The sequence below is a fragment of the Cherax quadricarinatus genome, unplaced genomic scaffold, assembly GCF_038502225.1.
Source record: "Cherax quadricarinatus isolate ZL_2023a unplaced genomic scaffold, ASM3850222v1 Contig3495, whole genome shotgun sequence".
NCBI lineage: Eukaryota > Metazoa > Arthropoda > Malacostraca > Decapoda > Parastacidae > Cherax > Cherax quadricarinatus.
In genome coordinates, this window is record NW_027198521.1 from 1 (window position 1) to 21527 (window position 21527).

The 21527-nt window shown below is 45.0% G+C and overlaps 3 non-coding genes across 3 annotated transcripts; all 3 read left to right on the forward strand.

Annotated features, from left to right (window-relative positions):
* Positions 1 to 6154: 6154 nt before the first annotated feature.
* On the forward strand, positions 6155 to 6226 carry TRNAA-CGC (transfer RNA alanine (anticodon CGC)). Its single transcript has one exon. It is a non-coding gene; the product is annotated as a tRNA-Ala (tRNA).
* A 6310-nt stretch (positions 6227 to 12536) lies between these two features.
* TRNAA-CGC (transfer RNA alanine (anticodon CGC)) lies at positions 12537 to 12608 on the forward strand. Its single transcript has one exon. It is a non-coding gene; the product is annotated as a tRNA-Ala (tRNA).
* A 7267-nt stretch (positions 12609 to 19875) lies between these two features.
* On the forward strand, positions 19876 to 19947 carry TRNAA-CGC (transfer RNA alanine (anticodon CGC)). The gene has a single exon. It is a non-coding gene; the product is annotated as a tRNA-Ala (tRNA).
* Positions 19948 to 21527: the final 1580 nt, after the last annotated feature.

A 21527-nucleotide genomic window follows, 5' to 3' on the forward strand; every position in this document is an offset into this window, starting at 1 on the left:
ACTAGTTTTGTTGCAAACCTTTGCACTTTCTCTAGTTTCTTTACGTGCTTGGCTAGGTGTGGGTTCCAAACTGGTGCCGCATACTCCAATATGGTCCTAACGTAGACGGTGTACAAGGTCCTGAACTATTTCTTATTCTGATAAGAACATAGAGAAACACTGCAGTAGGCCTACTGGCTCAACAACCTCATGGAATGATGAACAAGACATGTGCAGCAATTGCGTTTACCTGGAGTTTACCTGGAGAGAGTTTCGGGGGTCAATGCCCCCGCGGCCCGGTCTGTGACCAGGCCTCCTGGTGGATCAGCGCCTGATCAACCAGGCTGTTGCTGCTGGCTGCACGCAAACCAACGTACGAGCCACAGCCCGGCTGATCAGGAACTGACTTTAGGTGCTTGTCCAGTGCCACCTTGAAGACTGCCAGGGGTCTGTTGGTAATCCCCCTTATGTGTGCTGGGAGGCAGTTGAACAGTCTCGGGCCCCTGACACTTATTGTATGGTCTCTTAACGTGCTAGTGACACCCCTGCTTTTCATTGGGGGGATGGTGCATCGTCTGCCAAGTCTTTTGCTTTCGTAGTGAGTGATTTTCGTGTGCAAGTTCGGTACTAGTCCCTCTAGGATTTTCCAGGTGTATATAATCATGTATCTCTCCCTCCTGCGTTCCAGGGAATACAGGTTTAGAAACCTCAAGCGCTCCCAGTAATTGAGGTGTTTTATCTCCGTTATGCGCGCCGTGAAAGTTCTCTGTACATTTTCTAGGTCGGCAATTTCACCTGCCTTGAAAGGTGCTGTTAGAGTGCAGCAATATTCCAGCCTAGATAGAACAAGTGACCTGAAGAGTGTCATCATGGGCTTGGCCATGCCTAAACGTTTCGCCTGCACAACAGTCCTCTTCAGTGGGTCGGCTTTACACGTTTTAAAGGTGATATACTTTTCCTGTTTTTCCTCCAATGAAAACTATCTCTCGATTTTCGATTGTGTAAGTTAAAACGTGCCAGTTTTGTTAATCAAATTGGTTTCTGTGAAGTAACTGAATAACGTCATGTCGGAATGCTGTTCTGAGGTTTGCTAGGCGCCCATATGCTGCAGCAGTTTGGTTGATGTGCGCTTCAGGAGATGTGCCTGGTGTTATACTCACCCCAAGATCTATTTCCCTGAGCGAGGTTTGTAGTCTCTGGCCCCCCCTAGACTGTACTCCGTCTGCGGTCTTCTTTGCTCTTCCTCAATCTTCATGACTTTGCACTTGGTGGGGTTGAACTTCAGGAGCCAATTGCTGGACCAGGTCTTCAGCCTGTCCAGATCCCTTTGTAGTTCTACCTGGTCTTCGATCGAATGAATTCTTCTCATCAACTTCACGTCATCTGCAAACAGGGACACTTCGGAGTCTAATCTTTCCGTCATGTCGTTCACAAATACCAGAAACAACACTGGTCCTAGGACTGACCCCTGTGGGACCCCGCTGGTCACAGGTGCCCACTCTAATACCTCGCCACGTACCATGACTCGCTGCTGTCTTCATGACAAGTATTCCCTGATCCATTGTAGTGCCTTCCCTGTTATCCCTGCTTGGTCCTCCAGTTTTTGCACTAATCTCTTGTGTGGAACTGTGTCAAAAGCCTTCTTGCAGTCCAAGAAAATGCAATCCACCCACCCCTCTCTCTCTTGTCTTACTGCTGTCACCATGTCATAGAACTCCAGTAGGTTTGTGACACAGGATTTCCCGTCTCTGAAACCATGTTGGCTGCTGGTGATGAGATCATTCCTTTCTAGATGTTCAACCATTCTTCTCCTGACAATCTTTTCCATGATTTTGCATGCTATACATGTCAATGACACTGGTCTGTAGTTTAGTGCTTCATATCTGTCTCCTTTTTTAAAGATTGGGACCACATTTGCTGTCTTCCATGCCTCAGGCAATCTCCCTGTTTCGATAGATGTATTGAATATTGTTGTTAGGGGTACACATAGCGCCTCTGCTCCCTCTCTCAGGACCCATGGAGAGATGTTATCTGGCCCCATTGCCTTTGAGGTATCTAGCTCACTCAGAAGCCTCTTCACTTCTTCCTCGGTTGTGTGTACTGTGTCCAGCACATGGTGGTGTATCCCACCTCTCTGTCTTTCTGGAGCCCCTTCTGTCTCCTCTGTGAACACTTCTTTGATCTTCAACTTGTCGGTTTTTCAAACCATTCATCACAACTGTCAGACACTGCAGCATCATGGGATCTTGTTACAAAGAATTCTTCAACACTTGTTCAACCTTTGGACGAAGACCTACTTCGACTAGTGGATGGTACCACTATGATCCCGCCTCCGCCTGCTTCACCTCACCTCACTACAGTATATAAGCCACGTCTACGGCCCTATGCTGTACATTCTACAAGATTGATGGACTGAACACATCGACTCCAGGCTGAGGGACTGATTACCTCATACTCCTCCTCTCCTTACGCCTTCCCCTTTGTATTGGACTGATGAAGCCACTGTGTGGCGAAACGTTTCCTGAATAAAGATTCCCATATGCTGCATAAGTGTCTCAATCTTCAACTTGTCGGTTTTTCAAACCATTCATCACATCCGAAAGGTAATTAGAAAGCGGGGAGGGGGAGGGTACCTTAGAATAATAGGAAAGGGAGAATATCTGAGGGGACACAGGTGGACTCTTGAGCACGTGGACCTGAAGGAGGCCTCAAGATGGTAGAGAGTGGAAGGGGGGGACCCAAAAGACGAACCACAGGCCTCCACATGGCAGAGTCTGGCTGACAGTGGGCGCATTTTTTTTCGTAACACAAACACACACACACACATACACACACACATACACACACACACACACACACACACACACACACACACACACACACACACACACACACACACACACACACACAGTGTGTGCTATTTTTGGAATATGTGAATGATATGACAGAAGGAATAGACTCAGAAGTGTCCCTGTTTCAAGATGATGTGAAGTTAATGAGGAGAATTAAATCAGACGCGGACCAGACAGGTCTACAAAGAGACCTGGACAGGCTGGATGCGTGGTCCAGCAAATGGTTCCTAGAATTTAACCCCTCCAAATGCAAAGTCATGAAGATCAGGGAAAACAAAGAAGACCGCAGACAGAGTATAGGCTAGGTTGCCAAAGATTGCAAACATCACCCAAGGAGAAAGATCTTTGGGTAAGTATAATACCGAGGACGTTTCTGGAAGCACACATTAACCAGATAACTGCTGCAGCATATGGGTGCCTGGCAAACCAGAGAATAGAGTTCCGATACCTCAGTAAGGAATCGTTCAAGACACACCGTGTACGTCAGGTCCTTGCCGGAGTATGCAGCACCAGTTTGGAACCCACACCTGGTCAAGCTCGTCAAGAAATTAGAGAAAGTGCAAAAGTTTGTAAGAAGGCTAGTTAGAGAGCTAAGGGGGATGTCCTAAGAAGAAAGGTTAAGTGAAATCGGCCTGACGACACTGGAGGACAAGAGGGTCAGGGGAGACATAATAACGACATACAAAATACTGCGTGGAATAGATAAGGTGGACAGAGACAGGATGTTCAAGAGATAGGACACAGAAACAAGGGGTCACAGCTGGAAGTTGAAGACTCAGATGAGTCAGAAAGATGTTAGGAAGTATTTCTTTAGCCATAGAGTTGTTAGGAAGTGGAATAATCTGGCAAGTGATGTAGTGGAGGCAGGAACCATGCATAGTTTTAAGACGAGGTATGATAAAGCTCATGGAGCAGGGAGATAGAGGACCCAGTAGCGGTCAGTGAAGAGGCGGGGCCAGGAGCTGAGTCTCGACCCCTGCAACCACAAATAGGTGGGCAAATAGCTGAGTACACACACACACACACACACACCCACACACACCATGTACGTCAGGCCCATATTAGAGTATGCAGCACCAGACTGGAATCCACACCAAGCACGTCAAGAAATTAGAGAAAGTGCAAAGGTTTCCAATAAGCTAGTCCCAGAGCTAAGAGGATTGTCCTACGAAAAAGGTTAAGGGAAATCGACCTGGCGACCCCAGAGGACAAGAGGGTTAGGGGAGACATTATAAAGATATGTAAAATACTGCGAGGAACTGACAAGGTGGACAGGGATAGGATGTTCCAGCGGTGGGACACAGAAACAAGGGGTCACAGTTATAAGTTGAAGATTCAGATGAGTCACAGTGACGTTAGAAAGTATTTCTTTAGTCACAGAGTTGTCAGAAAGTGGAAAAGTCTTGAAATTGATGTAATGGAGGCAGGTATCATACTTAGCTTTATGAAGAGTTATGATAAAACTCATGGAGCAGGGAGAGAGTGACCTAGTGGCGACCAGTGAAGAGGTGGCGCCAGGAGATATAACAAGACCCTGCAACCACAATTAGGTGCCTTCACACACACACACACAAACACACACACACACACACACACAAACAAAAACACACACACACACAGATACACATACACACACACACACGCACACGATAACCAGCAAGGTATCAGGGAGGGGAAATCCTGTGCCACACCCCAACTGAAGGTTTAGGATAAAGTGACAGAAGGACGCAAGAGAAAGAGGTGGGTAGACTGCATTTTCTTGCATTGTAAGAAGGTTTTCGACACAGTTCTGCATAAGAAATTAGTGCAAAAGCTAGAGGGGCTGGCAGGAATAACAGGAAAGGTACTGTTGTTAAATTAGACACATGTGCAACTCTTGGGTATCTTTATTGAGGAAACGTTTCGCCACACAGTGGCTTCATCAGTCCATACAAAGGATAAACTTGAAGAACAGGAGGAGAATGAGGTAATCAGTCCCTCAACCTTGAGTCGATGTGGTCAGTCCATCAATCTTGAATAGAATACGGCATATGAGCGGAGAAGCAGCTTATAAACCGTATGGCAGGAGAGGTGCAGCAGTCGTAGGTGGTGTCACATTTGTCCACTGTGGAAGTAGGTCGTGCCCAAGGGTTAGGCAAGAGAAGAATGGTTCTTTGAACCATTCATCTACAATCCTGTCAGACACTGCAACTTCTTGGGATCTTAATACTTGGGAATTCTTCGCTTGCCTAACCCTTGGGCACGACCTACTTCCACATTGGACAAATGTGACACCACCTACGACTGCTGCACCTCTCCTGCCATACGGTTTATAAGCTGCTTCTCCGCTCATATGCCGTATTCTATTCAAGATTGATGGACTGACCACATCGACTCAAGGTTGAGGGACTGATTACCTCATTCTCCTCCTGTTCTTCAAGTTTATCCTTTGTATGGACTGATGAAGCCACTGTGTGGCGAAACGTTTCCTCAATAAAGATACCCAAGAGTTGCACATGTGTCTAATTTAACAACAGTGTCGGTTCTTTGAACCATTCATCTACAATCATGAGACGCACATCAACCAAATAACTGCTGCAGCATATTGGTGCCTAGCAAACCTAAGTATAATATTCCGAGATCTCAATAAGGAAGCATTCAGGACCCTGTACATCGTGTATGTCAGGCCTATACTGGAGTATGCAGCACCAGTTTGGAACTCATACCAGCCAAGCATGTAAGGAAATTAGAGAAATTGCAAAGGTTTGCAACAAGATTAGTCCCGGAGCTAAGGGGCATGCCCTACGAAGAGAAGTTAAGGGAAATCGACCTGACGACACTGGAGGACAGGAGAGATGGGGGGATATGATAACGACATAATAAAAAATAATGTGAGGAATTGACAAGGTGGACAGAGACAGGATGTTCCAGAGATGGAACACAGCAACAAGGATCACAAGTGGAAGGTGAAGACTCATATGAATCACATGGATGTTAGAAGTATTTCTTCAGTTGTCAGGAAGTGGAATAGTCTGGGAAGTGATGTAGTGGAATTAGGATCGATACATAGCTTCAAGAAGAGGTATAATAAAGCTCATGGAGCAGGGAGAGTGACCTAGTAGTGATCAGTGAAGAGGAGGGGCCAGGAGTTGTGAATCGACCCATGCAACCACAACTAGGTGAGTACAAGTGCTATGACTCGACCCCTGCAACCACAAATAGGTAAGTACTCATACACACACTAATACACTCACACACATACACACACTCACTTATACATACACACTTATAAACATTTATTCTCTTATAAACGCATACGCTTATACACACGTACACTTACACGTGGGGGTGTAACTCAGAGGTAGAGTGCTCGCTTCGCATGTGAGAAGTCCCGGGTTCAATCCCCGGCACCTCCAAATATGTTTAGCTGGGGCCAGGAGCTATGACTCAACCCCTGCAACCACAATTAGGTGAGTACATAAGCTGACGTTTTCCCAGCTCAAAAGATTTCTTCAGTCGAATTCAAGAGAATATAAAACTGGATATAATCGAAGTAGAGAGATAATATGTGTATGTGTGTGTGTGTGTGTGTGTGTGTGTGTGTGTGTGTGTGTCGTGTGTGTGTGTTTGTGTTGTGTGTGTGTGTGGTGTGTGTGTGTGTGTGTGGTGTGTGTGTGTGTGTGTGTGTGTGTGTGTGTGTGTGTGTGTGTGTGTGTGTGTGTGTGTGTGGTTTGTGTGTGTGGTGTGTGTGTGTGTGTGTGTGTGTGTGTGTGTGTGTGTGTGTGTGTGTGTGTGTGTGTGTGTGTGTGTGTGTGTGTGTGTGTGTGTGTGTGTGTGTGTGTGTGGTGTGTGTGTGGTGTGTGTGTGTGTGTGTGTGTGTGTGTGTGTGTGTGTGTGTGTGTGTGTGTGTGTGTGTGTGTGTGTGTGTGTGTGTGTGTGTGTGTGTGTGTGTGTGTGTGTGTGTGTGTGTGTGTGTGTGTGTGTGTGTGTGTGTGTGTGTGTGTGTGTGTGTGTGTGTGTGTGTGTGTGTGTGTGTGTGTGTGTGTGTGTGTGTGTGTGTGTGTGTGTGTGTGTGTGTGTGTGTGTGTGTGTGTGTGTGTGTGTGTGTGTGTGTGTGTGTGTGTGTGTGTGTGTGTGTGTGTGTGTGTGTGTGTGTGTGTGTGTGTGTGTGTGTGTGTGTGTGTGTGTGTGTGTGTGTGTGTGTGTGTGTTTGTGTGTGTGTGTGTGTGTGTACTCACCTAGTACTCACCTAGTTGAGGTTGCAGGGGTCGAGTCCAAGCTCCTGGCCCCGCCTCTTCACTGGTCGCTACTAGGTCACTCTCCCTGAACCATGAGCTTTATCGTACCTCTGCTTAAAGCTATGTATGGATCCTGCCTCCACTACATCGCTTCCCAAACTATTCCACTTCCTGACTACTCTGTGGCTGAAGAAATACTTCCTAACATCCCTTTGATTCATCTGTGTCTTCAACTTCCAACTGTGTCCCCTTGTTGCTGTGTCCAGTCTCTGGAACATCCTGTCTTTGTCCACCTTGTCAATTCCTCTCAGTATTTTGTAAGTCGTTATCATGTCCCCCCTATCTCTCCTGTCCTCCAGTGTCGTCAGGTTGATTTCCCTTAACCTCTCCTCATAGGACATACCTCTTAGCTCTGGGACTAGTCTTGTTGCAAACCTTTGCACTTTCTCTAGTTTCTTTACGTGCTTGGCTAGGTGTGGGTTCCAAACTGGTGCCGCATACTCCAATATGGGCCTAACGTACACGGTGTACAGGGTCCTGAACGATTCCTTATTAAGATGTCGGAATGCTGTTCTGAGGTTTGCCAGGCGCCCATATGCTGCAGCAGTTATTTGGTTGATGTGCGCTTCAGGAGATGTGCCTGGTGTTATACTCACCCCAAGATCTTTTTCCTTGAGTGAGGTTTGTAGTCTCTGGCCCCCTAGACTGTACTCCGTCTGCGGTCTTCTTTGCCCTTCCCCAATCTTCATGACTTTGCACTTGGTGGGATTGAACTCCAGGAGCCAATTGCTGGACCAGGTCTGCAGCCTGTCCAGATCCCTTTGTAGTTCTGCCTGGTCTTCGATCGAATGAATTCTTCTCATCAACTTCACGTCATCTGCAAACAGGGACACCTCGGAGTCTATTCCTTCCGTCATGTCGTTCACAAATACCAGAAACAGCACTGGTCCTAGGACTGACCCCTGTGGGACCCCGCTGGTCACAGGTGCCCACTCTGACACCTCGCCACGTACCATTACTCGCTGCTGTCTTCCTGACAAGTATTCCCTGATCCATTGTAGTGCCTTCCCTGTTATCCCTGCTTGGTCCTCCAGTTTTTGCACTAATCTCTTGTGTGGTACTGTGTCAAACGCCTTCTTGCAGTCCAGGAAAATGCAATCCACCCACCCCTCTCTCTCTTGTCTTACTGCTGTCACCATGTCATAGAACTCCAGTAGGTTTGTGACACAGGATTTCCCGTCTCTGAAACCATGTTGGCTGCTGGTGATGAGATCATTCCTTTCTAGATGTTCAACCATTCTTCTCCTGACAATCTTTTCCATGATTTTGCATGCTATACATGTCAGTGACACTGGTCTGTAGTTTAGTGCTTCATGTCTGTCTCCTTTTTTAAAGATTGGGACCACATTTGCTGTCTTCCATGCCTCAGGCAATCTCCCTGTTTCGATAGATGTATTGAATATTGTTGTTAGGGGTACACATAGCGCCTCTGCTCCCTCTCTCAGGACCCATGGAGAGATGTTATCTGGGCCCATTGCCTTTGAGGTATCTAGCTCACTCAGAAGCCTCTTCACTTCTTCCTCGGTTGTGTGTACTGTGTCCAGCACATGGTGGTGTATCCCACCTCTCTGTCTTTCTGGAGCCTCTTCTGTCTCTTCTGTGAACACTTCTTTGATGTTCAACTTCTCGGTTTTTCAAACCATTCATCACAACTGTCAGACACTGCAGCATCATGGGATCTTGTTACAAAGAATTCGTCAACACTTGTTCAACCTTTGGACGAAGACCTACTTCGACTAGTGGATGGTACCACTATGATCCCGCCTCCGCCTGCTTCACCTCACCTCACTACAGTATATAAGCCACGTCTACGGCCCTATGCTGTACATTCTACAAGATTGATGGACTGAACACATCGACTCCAGGCTGAGGGACTGATTACCTCATACTCCTCCTCTCCTTACACCTTCCTCTTTGTATTGGACTGATGAAGCCACTGTGTGGCGAAACGTTTCCTGAATAAAGATTCCCATGTGCTGCATAAGTGTCTCAATCTTCAACTTGTCGGTTTTTCAAACCATTCATCACATCCGAAAGGTAATTAGAAAGCGGGGAGGGGGAGGGTACCTTGGAAAAGTAGGAAAGGGAGAATATCTGAGGGGACACAGGTGGACTCTTGAGCACGTGGACCTGAAGGAGGCCTCAAGATGGTAGAGAGTGGAAGGGGGGGACCCTAAAGACGAACCACAGGCCTCCACGTGGCAGCGTCTGGCTGACAGTGGGCGCATTTTTTTTTCGTAACACAAACACACACACACACACACACACACACACACACACACACACACACACTCACACACTGTGTGCTATTTTTGGAATATGTGAATGATATGACAGAAGGAATAGACTCAGAAGTGTCCCTGTTTCAAGATGATGTGAAGTTAATGAGGAGAATTAAATCAGACGCGGACCAGACAGGTCTACAAAGAGACCTGGACAGGCTGGATGCGTGGTCCAGCAAATGGTTCCTAGAATTTAACCCCTCCAAATGCAAAGTCATGAAGATCAGGGAAAACAAAGAAGACCGCAGACAGAGTATAGGCTAGGTTGCCAAAGATTGCAAACATCACCCAAGGAGAAAGATGTTTGGGTGAGTATAATACCGAGCACGTTTCTGGAAGCACACATTAACCAGATAACTGCTGCAGCATATGGGCCCCTAGCAAACCAGAGAATAGAGTTCCGATACCTCAGTAAGGAATCGTTCAAGACACACAGTGTACGTCAGGTCCTTGCCGGAGTATGCAGCACCAGTTTGGAACCCACACCTGGTCAAGCTCGTCAAGAAATTAGAGAAAGTGCAAAAGTTTGCAACAAGGCTAGTTAGAGAGCTAAGGGGGATGTCCTAAGAAGAAAGGTTAAGTGAAATCGGCCTGACGACACTGGAGGACAGGAGGGTCAGGGGAGACATAATAACGACATACAAAATACTGCGTGGAATAGATAAGGTGGACAGAGACAGGATGTTCAAGAGATAGGACACAGAAACAAGGGGTCACAGCTGGAAGTTGAAGACTCAGATGAGTCAGAAAGATGTTAGGAAGTATTTCTTTAGCCATAGAGTTGTTAGGAAGTGGAATAATCTGGCAAGTGATGTAGTGGAGGCAGGAACCATGCATAGTTTTAAGACGAGGTATGATAAAGCTCATGGAGCAGGGAGATAGAGGACCCAGTAGCGGTCATTGAAGAGGCGGGGCCAGGAGCTGAGTCTCGACCCCTGCAACCACAAATAGGTGGGCAAATAGCTGAGTACACACACACACACACACACACACACACCATGTACGTCAGGCCCATATTAGAGTATGCAGCACCAGACTGGAATCCACACCAAGCACGTCAAGAAATTAGAGAAAGTGCAAAGGTTTCCAATAAGCTAATCCCAGAGCTAAGAGGATTGTCCTACGAAAAAGGTTAAGGGAAATCGACCTGGCGACCCCAGAGGACAAGAGGGTTAGTGGAGACATTATAAAGATATGTAAAATACTGCGAGGAATTGACAAGGTGGACAGGGATAGGATGTTCCAGAGGTGGGACACAGAAACAAGGGGTCACAGTTATAAGTTGAAGATTCAGATGAGTCACAGTGACGTTAGAAAGTATTTCTTTAGTCACAGAGTTGTCAGAAAGTGGAAAAGTTTTGTAATTGATGTAATGGAGGCAGGTATCATACTTAGCTTTATGAAGAGTTATGATAAAACTCATGGAGCAGGGAGAGAGTGACCTAGTGGCGACCAGTGAAGAGGTGGCGCCAGTAGATATAACAAGACCCTGCAACCACAATTAGGTGCCTTCACACACACACACACACACACAGATACACATACACACACACACACACACACACACACACACACACACACACACACACACACACACACACACACACACACACACACACACACACACACACACACACACACACACACACACATACCGTGTGTGTGTGTTGTTAAATTAGACACATGTGCAACTCTTGGGTATCTTTATTGAGGAAACGTTTCGCCACACAGTGGCTTCATCAGTCCATACAAAGGAGAAACTTGAAGAACAGGAGGAGAATGAGGTAATCAGTCCCTCAACCTTGAGTCGATGTGGTCAGTCCATCAATCTTGAATAGAATACGGCATATGAGCGGAGAAGCAGCTTATAAACCGTATGGCAGGAGAGGTGCAGCAGTCGTAGGTGGTGTCACATTTGTCCACAGTAGGTCGTGCCCAAGGGTTAGGCAAGCGGTTCTTTGAACCATTCATCTACAATCCTGTCAGACACTGCAACTTCTTGGGATCTTAATACTTGGGAATTCTTCGCTTGCCTAACCCTTGGGCACGACCTACTTCCACATTGGACAAATGTGACACCACCTACGACTGCTGCACCTCTCCTGCCATACGGTTTATAAGCTGCTTCTCCGCTCATATGCCGTATTCTATTCAAGATTGATGGACTGACCACATCGACTCAAGGTTGAGGGACTGATTACCTCATTCTCCTCCTGTTCTTCAAGTTTCTCCTTTGTATGGACTGATGAAGCCACTGTGTGGCGAAACGTTTCCTCAATAAAGATACCCAAGAGTTGCACATGTGTCTAATTTAACAACGTGTCGGTTCTCTGAACCATTCATCTACAAGGCGTATAGCACCGGGCATATTTCATGAGACGCACATCAACCAAATAACTGCTGCAGCATATTGGTGCCTAGCAAACCTAAGTATAATATTCCGAGATCTCAATAAAGAAGCATTCAGGACCCTGTACATCGTGTATGTCAGGCCTATACTGGAGTATGCAGCACCAGTTTGGAACTCATACCAGCCAAGCATGTAAGGAAATTAGAGAAATTGCAAAGGTTTGCAACAAGATTAGTCCCGGAGCTAAGGGGCATGCCCTACGAAGAGAAGTTAAGGGAAATCGACCTGACGACACTGGAGGACAGGAGAGATGGGGGGATATGATAACGACATAAAAAATAATGTGAGGAATTGACAAGGTGGACAGAGACAGGATGTTCCAGAGATGGAACACAGCAACAAGGATCACAACTGGAAGGTGAAGACTCATATGAATCACATGGATGTTAGAAGTATTTCTTCAGTTGTCAGGAAGTGGAATAGTCTCTGAAGTAATGTAGTGGAATTAGGATCGATACATAGCTTCAAGAAGAGGTATGATAAAGCTCATGGAGCAGGGAGAGTGACCTAGTAGTGACCAGTGAAGAGAAGGGGCCAGGAGTTGTGACTCGACCCATGCAACCACAACTAGGTGAGTACAAGTGCTATGACTCGACCCCTGCAACCACAAATAGGTAAGTACTCATACACACACTAATACACTCACACACATACACACACTCACTTATACATACACACTTATAAACATTTATTCTCTTATAAACGCACACGCTTATACACACGTACACTTACACGTGGGGGTGTAACTCAGAGGTAGAGTGCTCGCTTCGCATGTGAGAAGTACCGGGTTCAATCCCCGGCACCTCCAAATATGTTTAGCTGGGGCCAGGAGCTATGAATCAACCCCTGCAACCACAATTAGGTGAGTACATAAGCTGACGTTTTCCCAGCTCAAAAGATTTCTTCAGTCGAATTCAAGAGAATATAAAACTGGATATAAGTGTGTGTGTATGTGTGTGTATGTGTGTGTATGTGTGTGTGTATGTGTGTGCGTGTGTGTGCGTGTGTGTGGTGTGTGGTGTGTGTGTGTGTGGTGTGTGTGTGGTGTGTGTGGTGTGTGTGTGTGGTGTGTGTGGTGTGTGTGTGTGTGTGTGTGTGTGTGTGTGTGTGTGTGTGTGTGTGTGTGTGTGTGGTGTGTGTGTGTGTGTGTGTGTGTGTGTGTGTGTGTGTGTGTGTGTGTGTGTGTGTGTGTGTGTGTGTGTGTGTGTGTGTGTGTGTGTGTGTGTATGTGTGTGTGTGTGTGTGTGTGTGTGTGTGTGTGTGTGTGTGTGTGTGTGTGTGTGTGTGTGTGTGTGTGTGTGTGTGTGTGTGTGTGTGTGTGTGTGTGTGTGTGGTGTGTGTGTGTGTGTGTGTGTGTGTGTGTGTGTGTGTGTGTGTGTTATATGTGTATTTGTTTTTTTGTGTGTGTGTGTGTGTGTGTGTGTGTGTGTGTGTGTGTGTGTGTGTGTGTGTGTGTGTGTGTGTGTGTGTTATATGTGTGTTATGTGTGTGTGTGTGTGTGTGTGTACTCACCTAGTTGAGGTTGCGGGGGTCGAGTCCGAGCTCCTGGCCCAGCCTCTTCACTGATCGCTACTAGGTCACTCTCCCTGAGCCGTGAGCTTTATCATACCTCTGCTTAAAGCTATGTATGGATCCTGCCTCCACTACATCGCTTCCCAAACTATTCCACTTACTGACTACTCTGTGGCTGAAGAAATACTTCCTAACATCCCTGTGATTCATCTGTGTCTTCAGCTTCCAACTGTGTCCCCTTGTTACTGTGTCCAATCTCTGGAACATCCTGTCTTTGTCCACCTTGTCAATTCCTATCAGTATTTTGTATGTCCTTATCATGTCCCCCCTATCTCTCCTGTCCTCCAGAGTCGTCAGGTTGATTTCCCTTAACCTCTCCTCGTAGGACATACCTCTTAGCTCTGGGACTAGTCTTGTTGCAAACCTTTGCACTTTCTCTAGTTTCTTCACGTGCTTGGCTAGGTGTGGGTTCCAAACTGGTGCCGCATACTCCAATATGGGCCTAACGTACACGGTGTACAGGGTCCTGAATGATTCCTTATTAAGATGTCGGAATGCTGTTCTGAGGTTTGCTAGGCGCCCATATGCTGCAGCAGTTATTTGGTTGATGTGCGCTTCAGGAGATGTGCCTGGTGTTATACTCACCCCAAGATCTTTTTCCTTGAGTGAGGTTTGTAGTCTCTGGCCCCCTAGACTGTACTCTGTCTGCGGTCTTCTTTGCCCTTCCCCAATCCTCATGAATTTGCACTTGGTGGGATTGAACTCCAGGAGCCAGTTGCTGGACCAAGTCTGCAGCCTGTCCAGATCCCTTTGTATTTCTGCACGTGGCGAGGTGTCAGAGTGGGCACCTGTGACCAGCGGGGTCCCACAGGGGCCAGTCCTAGGACCAGTGCTGTTTCTGGTATTTGTGAATGACAGAGTAAGGAAAGTTAAGAGTGAAGATCTGAAGGTAGGAAATCGCTTCTCTGTTCTCCAGGATGAATGTACTTCAGTGGCCAGTGAAGGTAAGGGTACTACTGCCCCTGCTAATGAAGGTAAGCGCATTCTTGTGGTTGGTGACTCTCAGGTAAGATATATTGACCGTGCTTTTTGTAATAGGAATAAGAAGATGAGAGATAGAGTGTGCTTCCCTGGAGCTGGTGTTGGGGACATTGTCAACAGGCTGGATAATATCATGTCAGGTAATGGGAACAAGCCCATTATCTGTCTCAGTGCTGGTGGAAATGATATTGGGAAGGGTAGGAGAGAAGAGCTGTTAGATAAGTACAGGTCAGCTATAGATTTCATTAAGTCTAAGGGAGGGATCCCAATCATATGTAGCATCTTGCCTAGAAGGGGAGTAGGAAATGAATGGTTGTCTAGGGCAATTGGTGTAAATTGCTGGCTAGACAGATACTGCAAGGAACTTGCAATCCCATTCATTGACAACTGGAACAACTTTTATGGCAAACATGATATGTATGCAAGGGATGGGGTACATCTCTCTGGGGCAGGGGTGGTAGCACTTGCAGACTCGATTGAGAAGGCCATTGGTGAAATGCCTATGATTTTAAACTGATGGAAGATAGAGGTATGGGTGTGTGTGGGAAACAAGCAGGTTGCAACACTAGGGTTGGAAACAGTAAATGTATAAAAGGCATTCAGCATGAAGTTATAAATAAAGACAATAGAACAGGTCAGCAAACAAAGGGGGACAGCAGAGGGCAGCAAGGGACTAGCTCCCTTAAGGTTTACTATACTAATAGCAGGAGTGTTAGAAATAAGATAGATGAGCTAAGATTAATTGCAAGTGCAGGAAACATAGATATTATTGCTATAACAGAGACCTGGCTCAATCTGAAAGATAGAGAGATGCCCTCTGAATGTCACATACAAGGCTATAAATTATTCCACACTGACAGGGTCAACAGGAAAGGTGGTGGAGTAGCGATGTATGTCAGAGACAATTTAAATTGTTGTGTTAGACAAGATATTAAATTAGAAGCGTCAGCCACTGAATCTGTTTGGTTACAGCTTCTCGAGGGCCGAGAAAAACTAATTTTGGGTGTGATTTACAGGGCCCCAAATCTTGATAGGGAGTGCAGTAAACTTCTATGGGACGAAATTCGTAAGGCATCTACATACGAAAATGTTGTGCTAATGGGAGATTTCAACTATAGACAGATTGACTGGAGCAATTTGACAGGAAATTTAGAGTCGGGTGACTTTCTTGATACGATCCAGGATTGTTTTTTAAAACAGTTTGTGACAGAGCCAACTAGGGGAAATAACCTCCTTGACTTGGTTCTTGCCAGTAGGGAAACACTAATTAATAATCTTGAGGTTAATGATGAGCTTGGGGAGAGTGATCACAAATCACTCAGTTTTAATATATCATGGAATTCCCCTAATAATGGCAATCAAGTCTCCGTCCCTGACTTTCGCTTGGCTGATTTCATAGGACTGAAAAATTACTTAGGTGGGCTGAACTGGAATGACCTGACTAAGGGTCAGGTAGGTGGTGATGGTTGCCGATATGATGCTTTCCAGGGCATAGTTCTAGCTGCTCAGTCAAATTATGTTCCAAATAGGGAAATCAGATCAAACAAAAATGATCCTAAATGGATGAACAATAGATTAAAATATCTGATTGGTCAAAAGAGAGGCATATATAGGCAAATCAAAAGAGGAGAGGGGCAATTAAGAAATCGATATATTCAGTTAAAGAGAGAAATAAAAAAGGGAATTAGAAAAGCAAAAAGAGATTATGAGGTTAAAGTTGCAAGAGAATCGAAGACTAACCCAAAAGGATTCTTTCAGGTATACAGAAGTAAGATCAGGGACAAGATAGGCCCACTCAAAAGTTCCTCGGGTCAGCTCACTGACAGTGATAAGGAAATGTGTAGAATTTTTAACACATACTTCCTCTCAGTTTTTACACAGGAGGATACCAGCGATATTCCAGTAATGATAAATTATGTAGAACAGGACGATAATAAACTGTGCACTATTAGGGTCACAAGTGACATGGTCCTTAGGCAAATAGATAAATTAAAACCTAACAAATCCCCAGGCCCTGATGAACTGTATGCAAGGGTTCTAAAGGAATGTAAAGAGGAGCTTAGCACACCTTTGGCTAATCTTTTCAACATATCACTACAAACTGGCATGGTGCCAGATAAGTGGAAAATGGCAAATGTGATACCTATTTTCAAAACAGGTGACAGGTCCTTAGCTTCGAACTATAGACCAATAAGCCTAACCTCCATAGTGGGAAAATTTATGGAATCAATAATTGCCGAGGCAGTTCGTAGCCACCTTGAAAAGCATAAATTAATCAACGAATCTCAGCATGGTTTTACAAAGGGGCGTTCCTGCCTTACGAATTTATTAACTTTTTTCACTAAGGTATTTGAGGAGGTAGATCATGGTAATGAATATGATATTGTGTATATGGACTTCAGTAAGGCTTTTGACAGGGTCCCACATCAGAGACTATTGAGGAAAATTAAAGCACATGGAATAGGAGGAGAAATTTTTTCCTGGATAGAGGCATGGTTGACAAATAGGCAGCAGAGAGTTTGCATAAATGGGGAGAAATCAGAGTGGGGAAGCGTCACGAGCGGTGTTCCACAGGGGTCAGTGTTGGGCCCCCTGCTGTTCACAATCTACATAAACGACATAGATGAGGGCATAAAGAGCGACATCGGCAAGTTTGCCGATGACACCAAAATAGGCCGTCGAATTCATTCTGACGAGGACATTCGAGCACTCCAGGAAGATTTGAATAGACTGATGCAGTGGTCGGAGAAGTGGCAGATGCAGTTTAATATAGACAAATGCAAAGTTCTAAATGTTGGACAGGACAATAACCATGCCACATATAAACTAAATAATGTAGATCTTAATATTACGGATTGCGAAAAAGATTTAGGAGTTCTGGTTAGCAGTAATCTGAAACCAAGACAACAGTGCATAAGTGTTCGCAATAAAGCTAATAGAATCCTTGGCTTCATATCAAGAAGCATAAATAATAGGAGTCCTCAGGTTGTTCTTCAACTCTATACATCCTTGGTTAGGCCTCATTTAGATTATGCTGCACAGTTTTGGTCACCGTATTACAGAATGGATATAAATTCTCTGGAAAATGTACAAAGGAGGATGACAAAGATGATCCCATGTATCAGAAACCTTCCCTATGAGGATAGACTAAGGGCCCTGAAACTGCACTCTCTAGAAAGACGTAGAATTAGGGGGGATATGATTGAGGTGTATAAATGGAAGACAGGAATAAATAAAGGGGATGTAAATAGTGTGCTGAAAATATCTAGCCTAGACAGGACTCGCAGCAATGGTTTTAAGTTGGAAAAATTCAGATTCAGGAAGGATATAGGAAAGTACTGGTTTGGTAATAGAGTTGTGGATGAGTGGAACAAACTCCCAAGTACCGTTATAGAGGCCAGAACGTTGTGTAGCTTTAAAAATAGGTTGGATAAATACATGAGTAGATGTGGGTGGGTGTGAGTTAGACCTGATAGCTTGTGCTAACAGGTCGGTTGCCGTGTTCCTCCCTTAAGTCAATGTGACCTGACCTGACTAGGTTGGGTGCATTGGCTTAAGCCGGTAGGAGACTTGGACCTGCCTCGCATGGGCCAGTAGGCCTTCTGCAGTGTTCCTTCGTTCTTATGTTCTTATGTTCTTATGTCAGTGACCTCCTCTTCCACTGGGGAATGTTCTATCTTCAACTTGTCGGTTTTTCAAACCATTCATCACAACTGTCAGACACTGCAGCATCATGGGATCTTGTTACAAAGAATTCTTCAACACTTGTTCAACCTTTGGACGAAGACCTACTTCGACTAGTGGATGGTACCACTATGACCCCGCCTCCGCCTGCTTCACCTCACCTCACTACAGTATATAAGCCACGTCTACGGCCCTATGCTGTACATTCTACAAGATTGATGGACTGAACACATCGACTCCAGGCTGAGGGACTGATTACCTCATACTCCTCCTCTCCTTACGCCTTCCTCTTTGTATTGGCCACTGATGAAGCCACTGTGTGGCGAAACGTTTCCTGAATAAAGATTCCCATATGCTGCATAAGTGTCTCAATCTTCAACTTGAGCTTTTTAAAAGGTATATGTGAATTTTAGACTCAAAGTGTCCCCAGATGACTTGAAGTTAATGAGGAGAATTAAATCGGATGAGAATCAGACAGGACTCAAGACATACCTCAGTAAGGAATCGTTCAAGGCTCTGTACACCGTATACAGCAGGCACATACTGGAATATGCAGCACCAGTTTGGAACCCACACCTGGTCAAGCACGTCAAGAAATTAGAGAAAGTGCAAAGGTTTGCAACAAGGCTAGTTCCAGAGTTAAGGGGAATGTTCTACAAAGAAAGGTTAAGGAAAATCAGCCTGACGACACTGGAGGAGAGGAGGGTTAGGGTAGACATAACGACATACAAAATACTGCGAGGAATTGACAAGGTGGACAGAGACAGTATCTTCAAGAGATGGTACACAGATAAAAGGGGTCACAGTTGGAAGTTGAAGACTCAGATGAGCCTAGCAGATGATAGGAAGTATCTCTTTAGTCAGAGTTGTCAGGAAGTGGAATAGTCTGCCAAGTGACGTAGTGGAGGCAGGGACCATATAGTTTTAAGACGAGGTATGATAAAGCTCATGGAGCAGGAAGAGGACTCAGAAGCGATCAGTTAAATTAGACACATGTGCAACTCTTGGGTATCTTTATTGAGGAAACGTTTCGCCACACAGTGGCTTCATCAGTCCATACAAAGGATAAACTTGAAGAACAGGAGGAGAATGAGGTAATCAGTCCCTCAGCCTTGAGTCGATGTGGTCAGTCCATCAATCTTGAATAGAATACGGCATATGAGCGGAGAAACAGCTTATAAACCGTAGGCAGGAGAGGTGCAGCAGTTGTAGGTGGTGTCACATTTGTCCAATGTGGAAGTAGCTCGTGCCCAAGGGTTAGGCAAACGAAGAATTCCCAAGTATTAAGATCCCAAGAAGTTGGGCACGACCTACTTCCACATGGACAAATGTGACACCACCTACGACTGCTGCACCTCTCCTGCCATACGGTTTATAAGCTGCTTCTCCGCTCATATGCCGTATTCTATTCAAGATTGATGGACTGACCACATCGACTCAAGGTTGAGGGACTGATTACCTCATTCTCCTCCTGTTCTTCAAGTTTATCCTTTGTATGGACTGATGAAGCCACTGTGTGGCGAAACGTTTCCTCAATAAAGATACCCAAGAGTTGCACATGTGTCTAATTTAACAACGTGTCGGTTCTTTGAACCATTCATCTACAAACCTAGTAGTGACCAGTGAAGAGAAGGGGCCAGGAGTTGTGACTCGACCCATGCAACCACAACTAGGTGAGTACAAGTGCTATGACTCGACCCCTGCAACCACAAATAGGAAAGTACTCATACACACACTAATACACTCACACACATACACACACTCACTTATACATACACACTTATAAACATTTATTCTCTTATAAACGCATACGCTTATACACACGTACACTTACACGTGGGGGTGTAACTCAGAGGTAGAGTGCTCGCTTCGCATGTGAGAAGTCCCGGGTTCAATCCCCGGCACCTCCAAATATGTTTAGCTGGGGCCAGGAGCTATGACTCAACCCCTGCAACCACAATTAGGTGAGTACATAAGCTGACGTTTTCCCAGCTCAAAAGATTTCTTCAGTCGAATTCAAGAGAATATAAAACTAGATATAATCGAAGTAGAGAGATAATATTAAGGCGATCAGTCCCTCAGATTTTTCAAGTGGTTAGTCCCTTAGTCAAAACTGGAACACAGATATGCCGTAGAGGACAAATGATAAACACATGTCAGCATTAGAGTTGGAGACGAGATCACCTGTTGCGTTATGCCCTGGAGTTGCTATGTCAGACAAGCGTCATGTTATACAGTACCTGTAAGTTGATGAAGAATACACTTGTACAACATTTAGGTATCTTTATTTGTCGGTACGTTTCGGCAGCAAAGATACTCTATATTTGCACGTGTTTTATGCATCAATACAATTGATTTTTACTTCATGTGTATGTGTGTGTGTGTGTACTCACCTAGTTGAGGTTGCGGGGGTCGAGTCCGAGCTCCTGGCCCCGTCTAGAGAAATTGCAAAGGTTTGCAACAAGATTAGTCCCGGAGCTAAGGGGCATGCCCAACGAAGAGAAGTTAAGGGAAATCGACCTGTGTGTGTGTGTGTGTGTGTGTGTGTGTGTGTGTGTGTGTGTGTGGTGTGTGTGTGGTGTGTGTGTGTGTGTGTGTGTGTGTGTGTGTGTGTGTGTGTGTGTGTGTGTGTGTGTGTGTGTTGGGAATATTGAATCTGTTCTCAGTTTTATGTGAGGCAGGTTGACAGTACGGAACGGCATGGTATTTTTTTTCCATTTTTCGTGCCTATTAGGAATACCGTGCTGTAATTTCAAACTGTACCCTCATTTTTTTTACCTAGCGTATGTATAGTAAAAAATATTATACTGATACATCCTTCCATAATGTACTTTTAAAGAAATGTAGTTTCAAAACTGAGTCAGCAAATTATAAATACCTACTTTGGCTTTTTGAAGACAGATATACACCAGATAATATGAGTATTCTTAAAAGGCCATTATTTCTCACAGTGTTAGGAATGGCTTTTTACTGCAGATGAGAGTTCCTGACAGGAATCAAAAAGACTATTGACTTATTCAAGGCTGTTTAACACAAACACTCACACACAAATATTTTCAACACACATTTTGCGTTTATAATTACATCACAAATACTGAATAATCTTTTTTGACGTATTAAACAAATTTCTTTCATCGCATAATGAGGAATGCACTTTGAAACTAATATATAATATTTTGTAGTTCCTTTCTGCCTGTGTGAAAAAAATAGCAAAAATATTTCAAGTGTAAATAGTGAAATTCAGTTATATTGTGTTGGATAACTATGATGACTCATACTGTAACATTAAGTCGAAAAGGTGACATGAAGAATGGAAAAATAATAACGACTTTACCTGTGACAGAAATCCAAGTTTTGCCGCGACAGCGTAACACACTGTTATAGCGAGGTGATACACAGGTAACACACACTGTTATAGCGAGGTGATACACAAATAACACACACTGTGTTATAGCGAGGCGATACATAGGTAACACACACTGTGTTATAG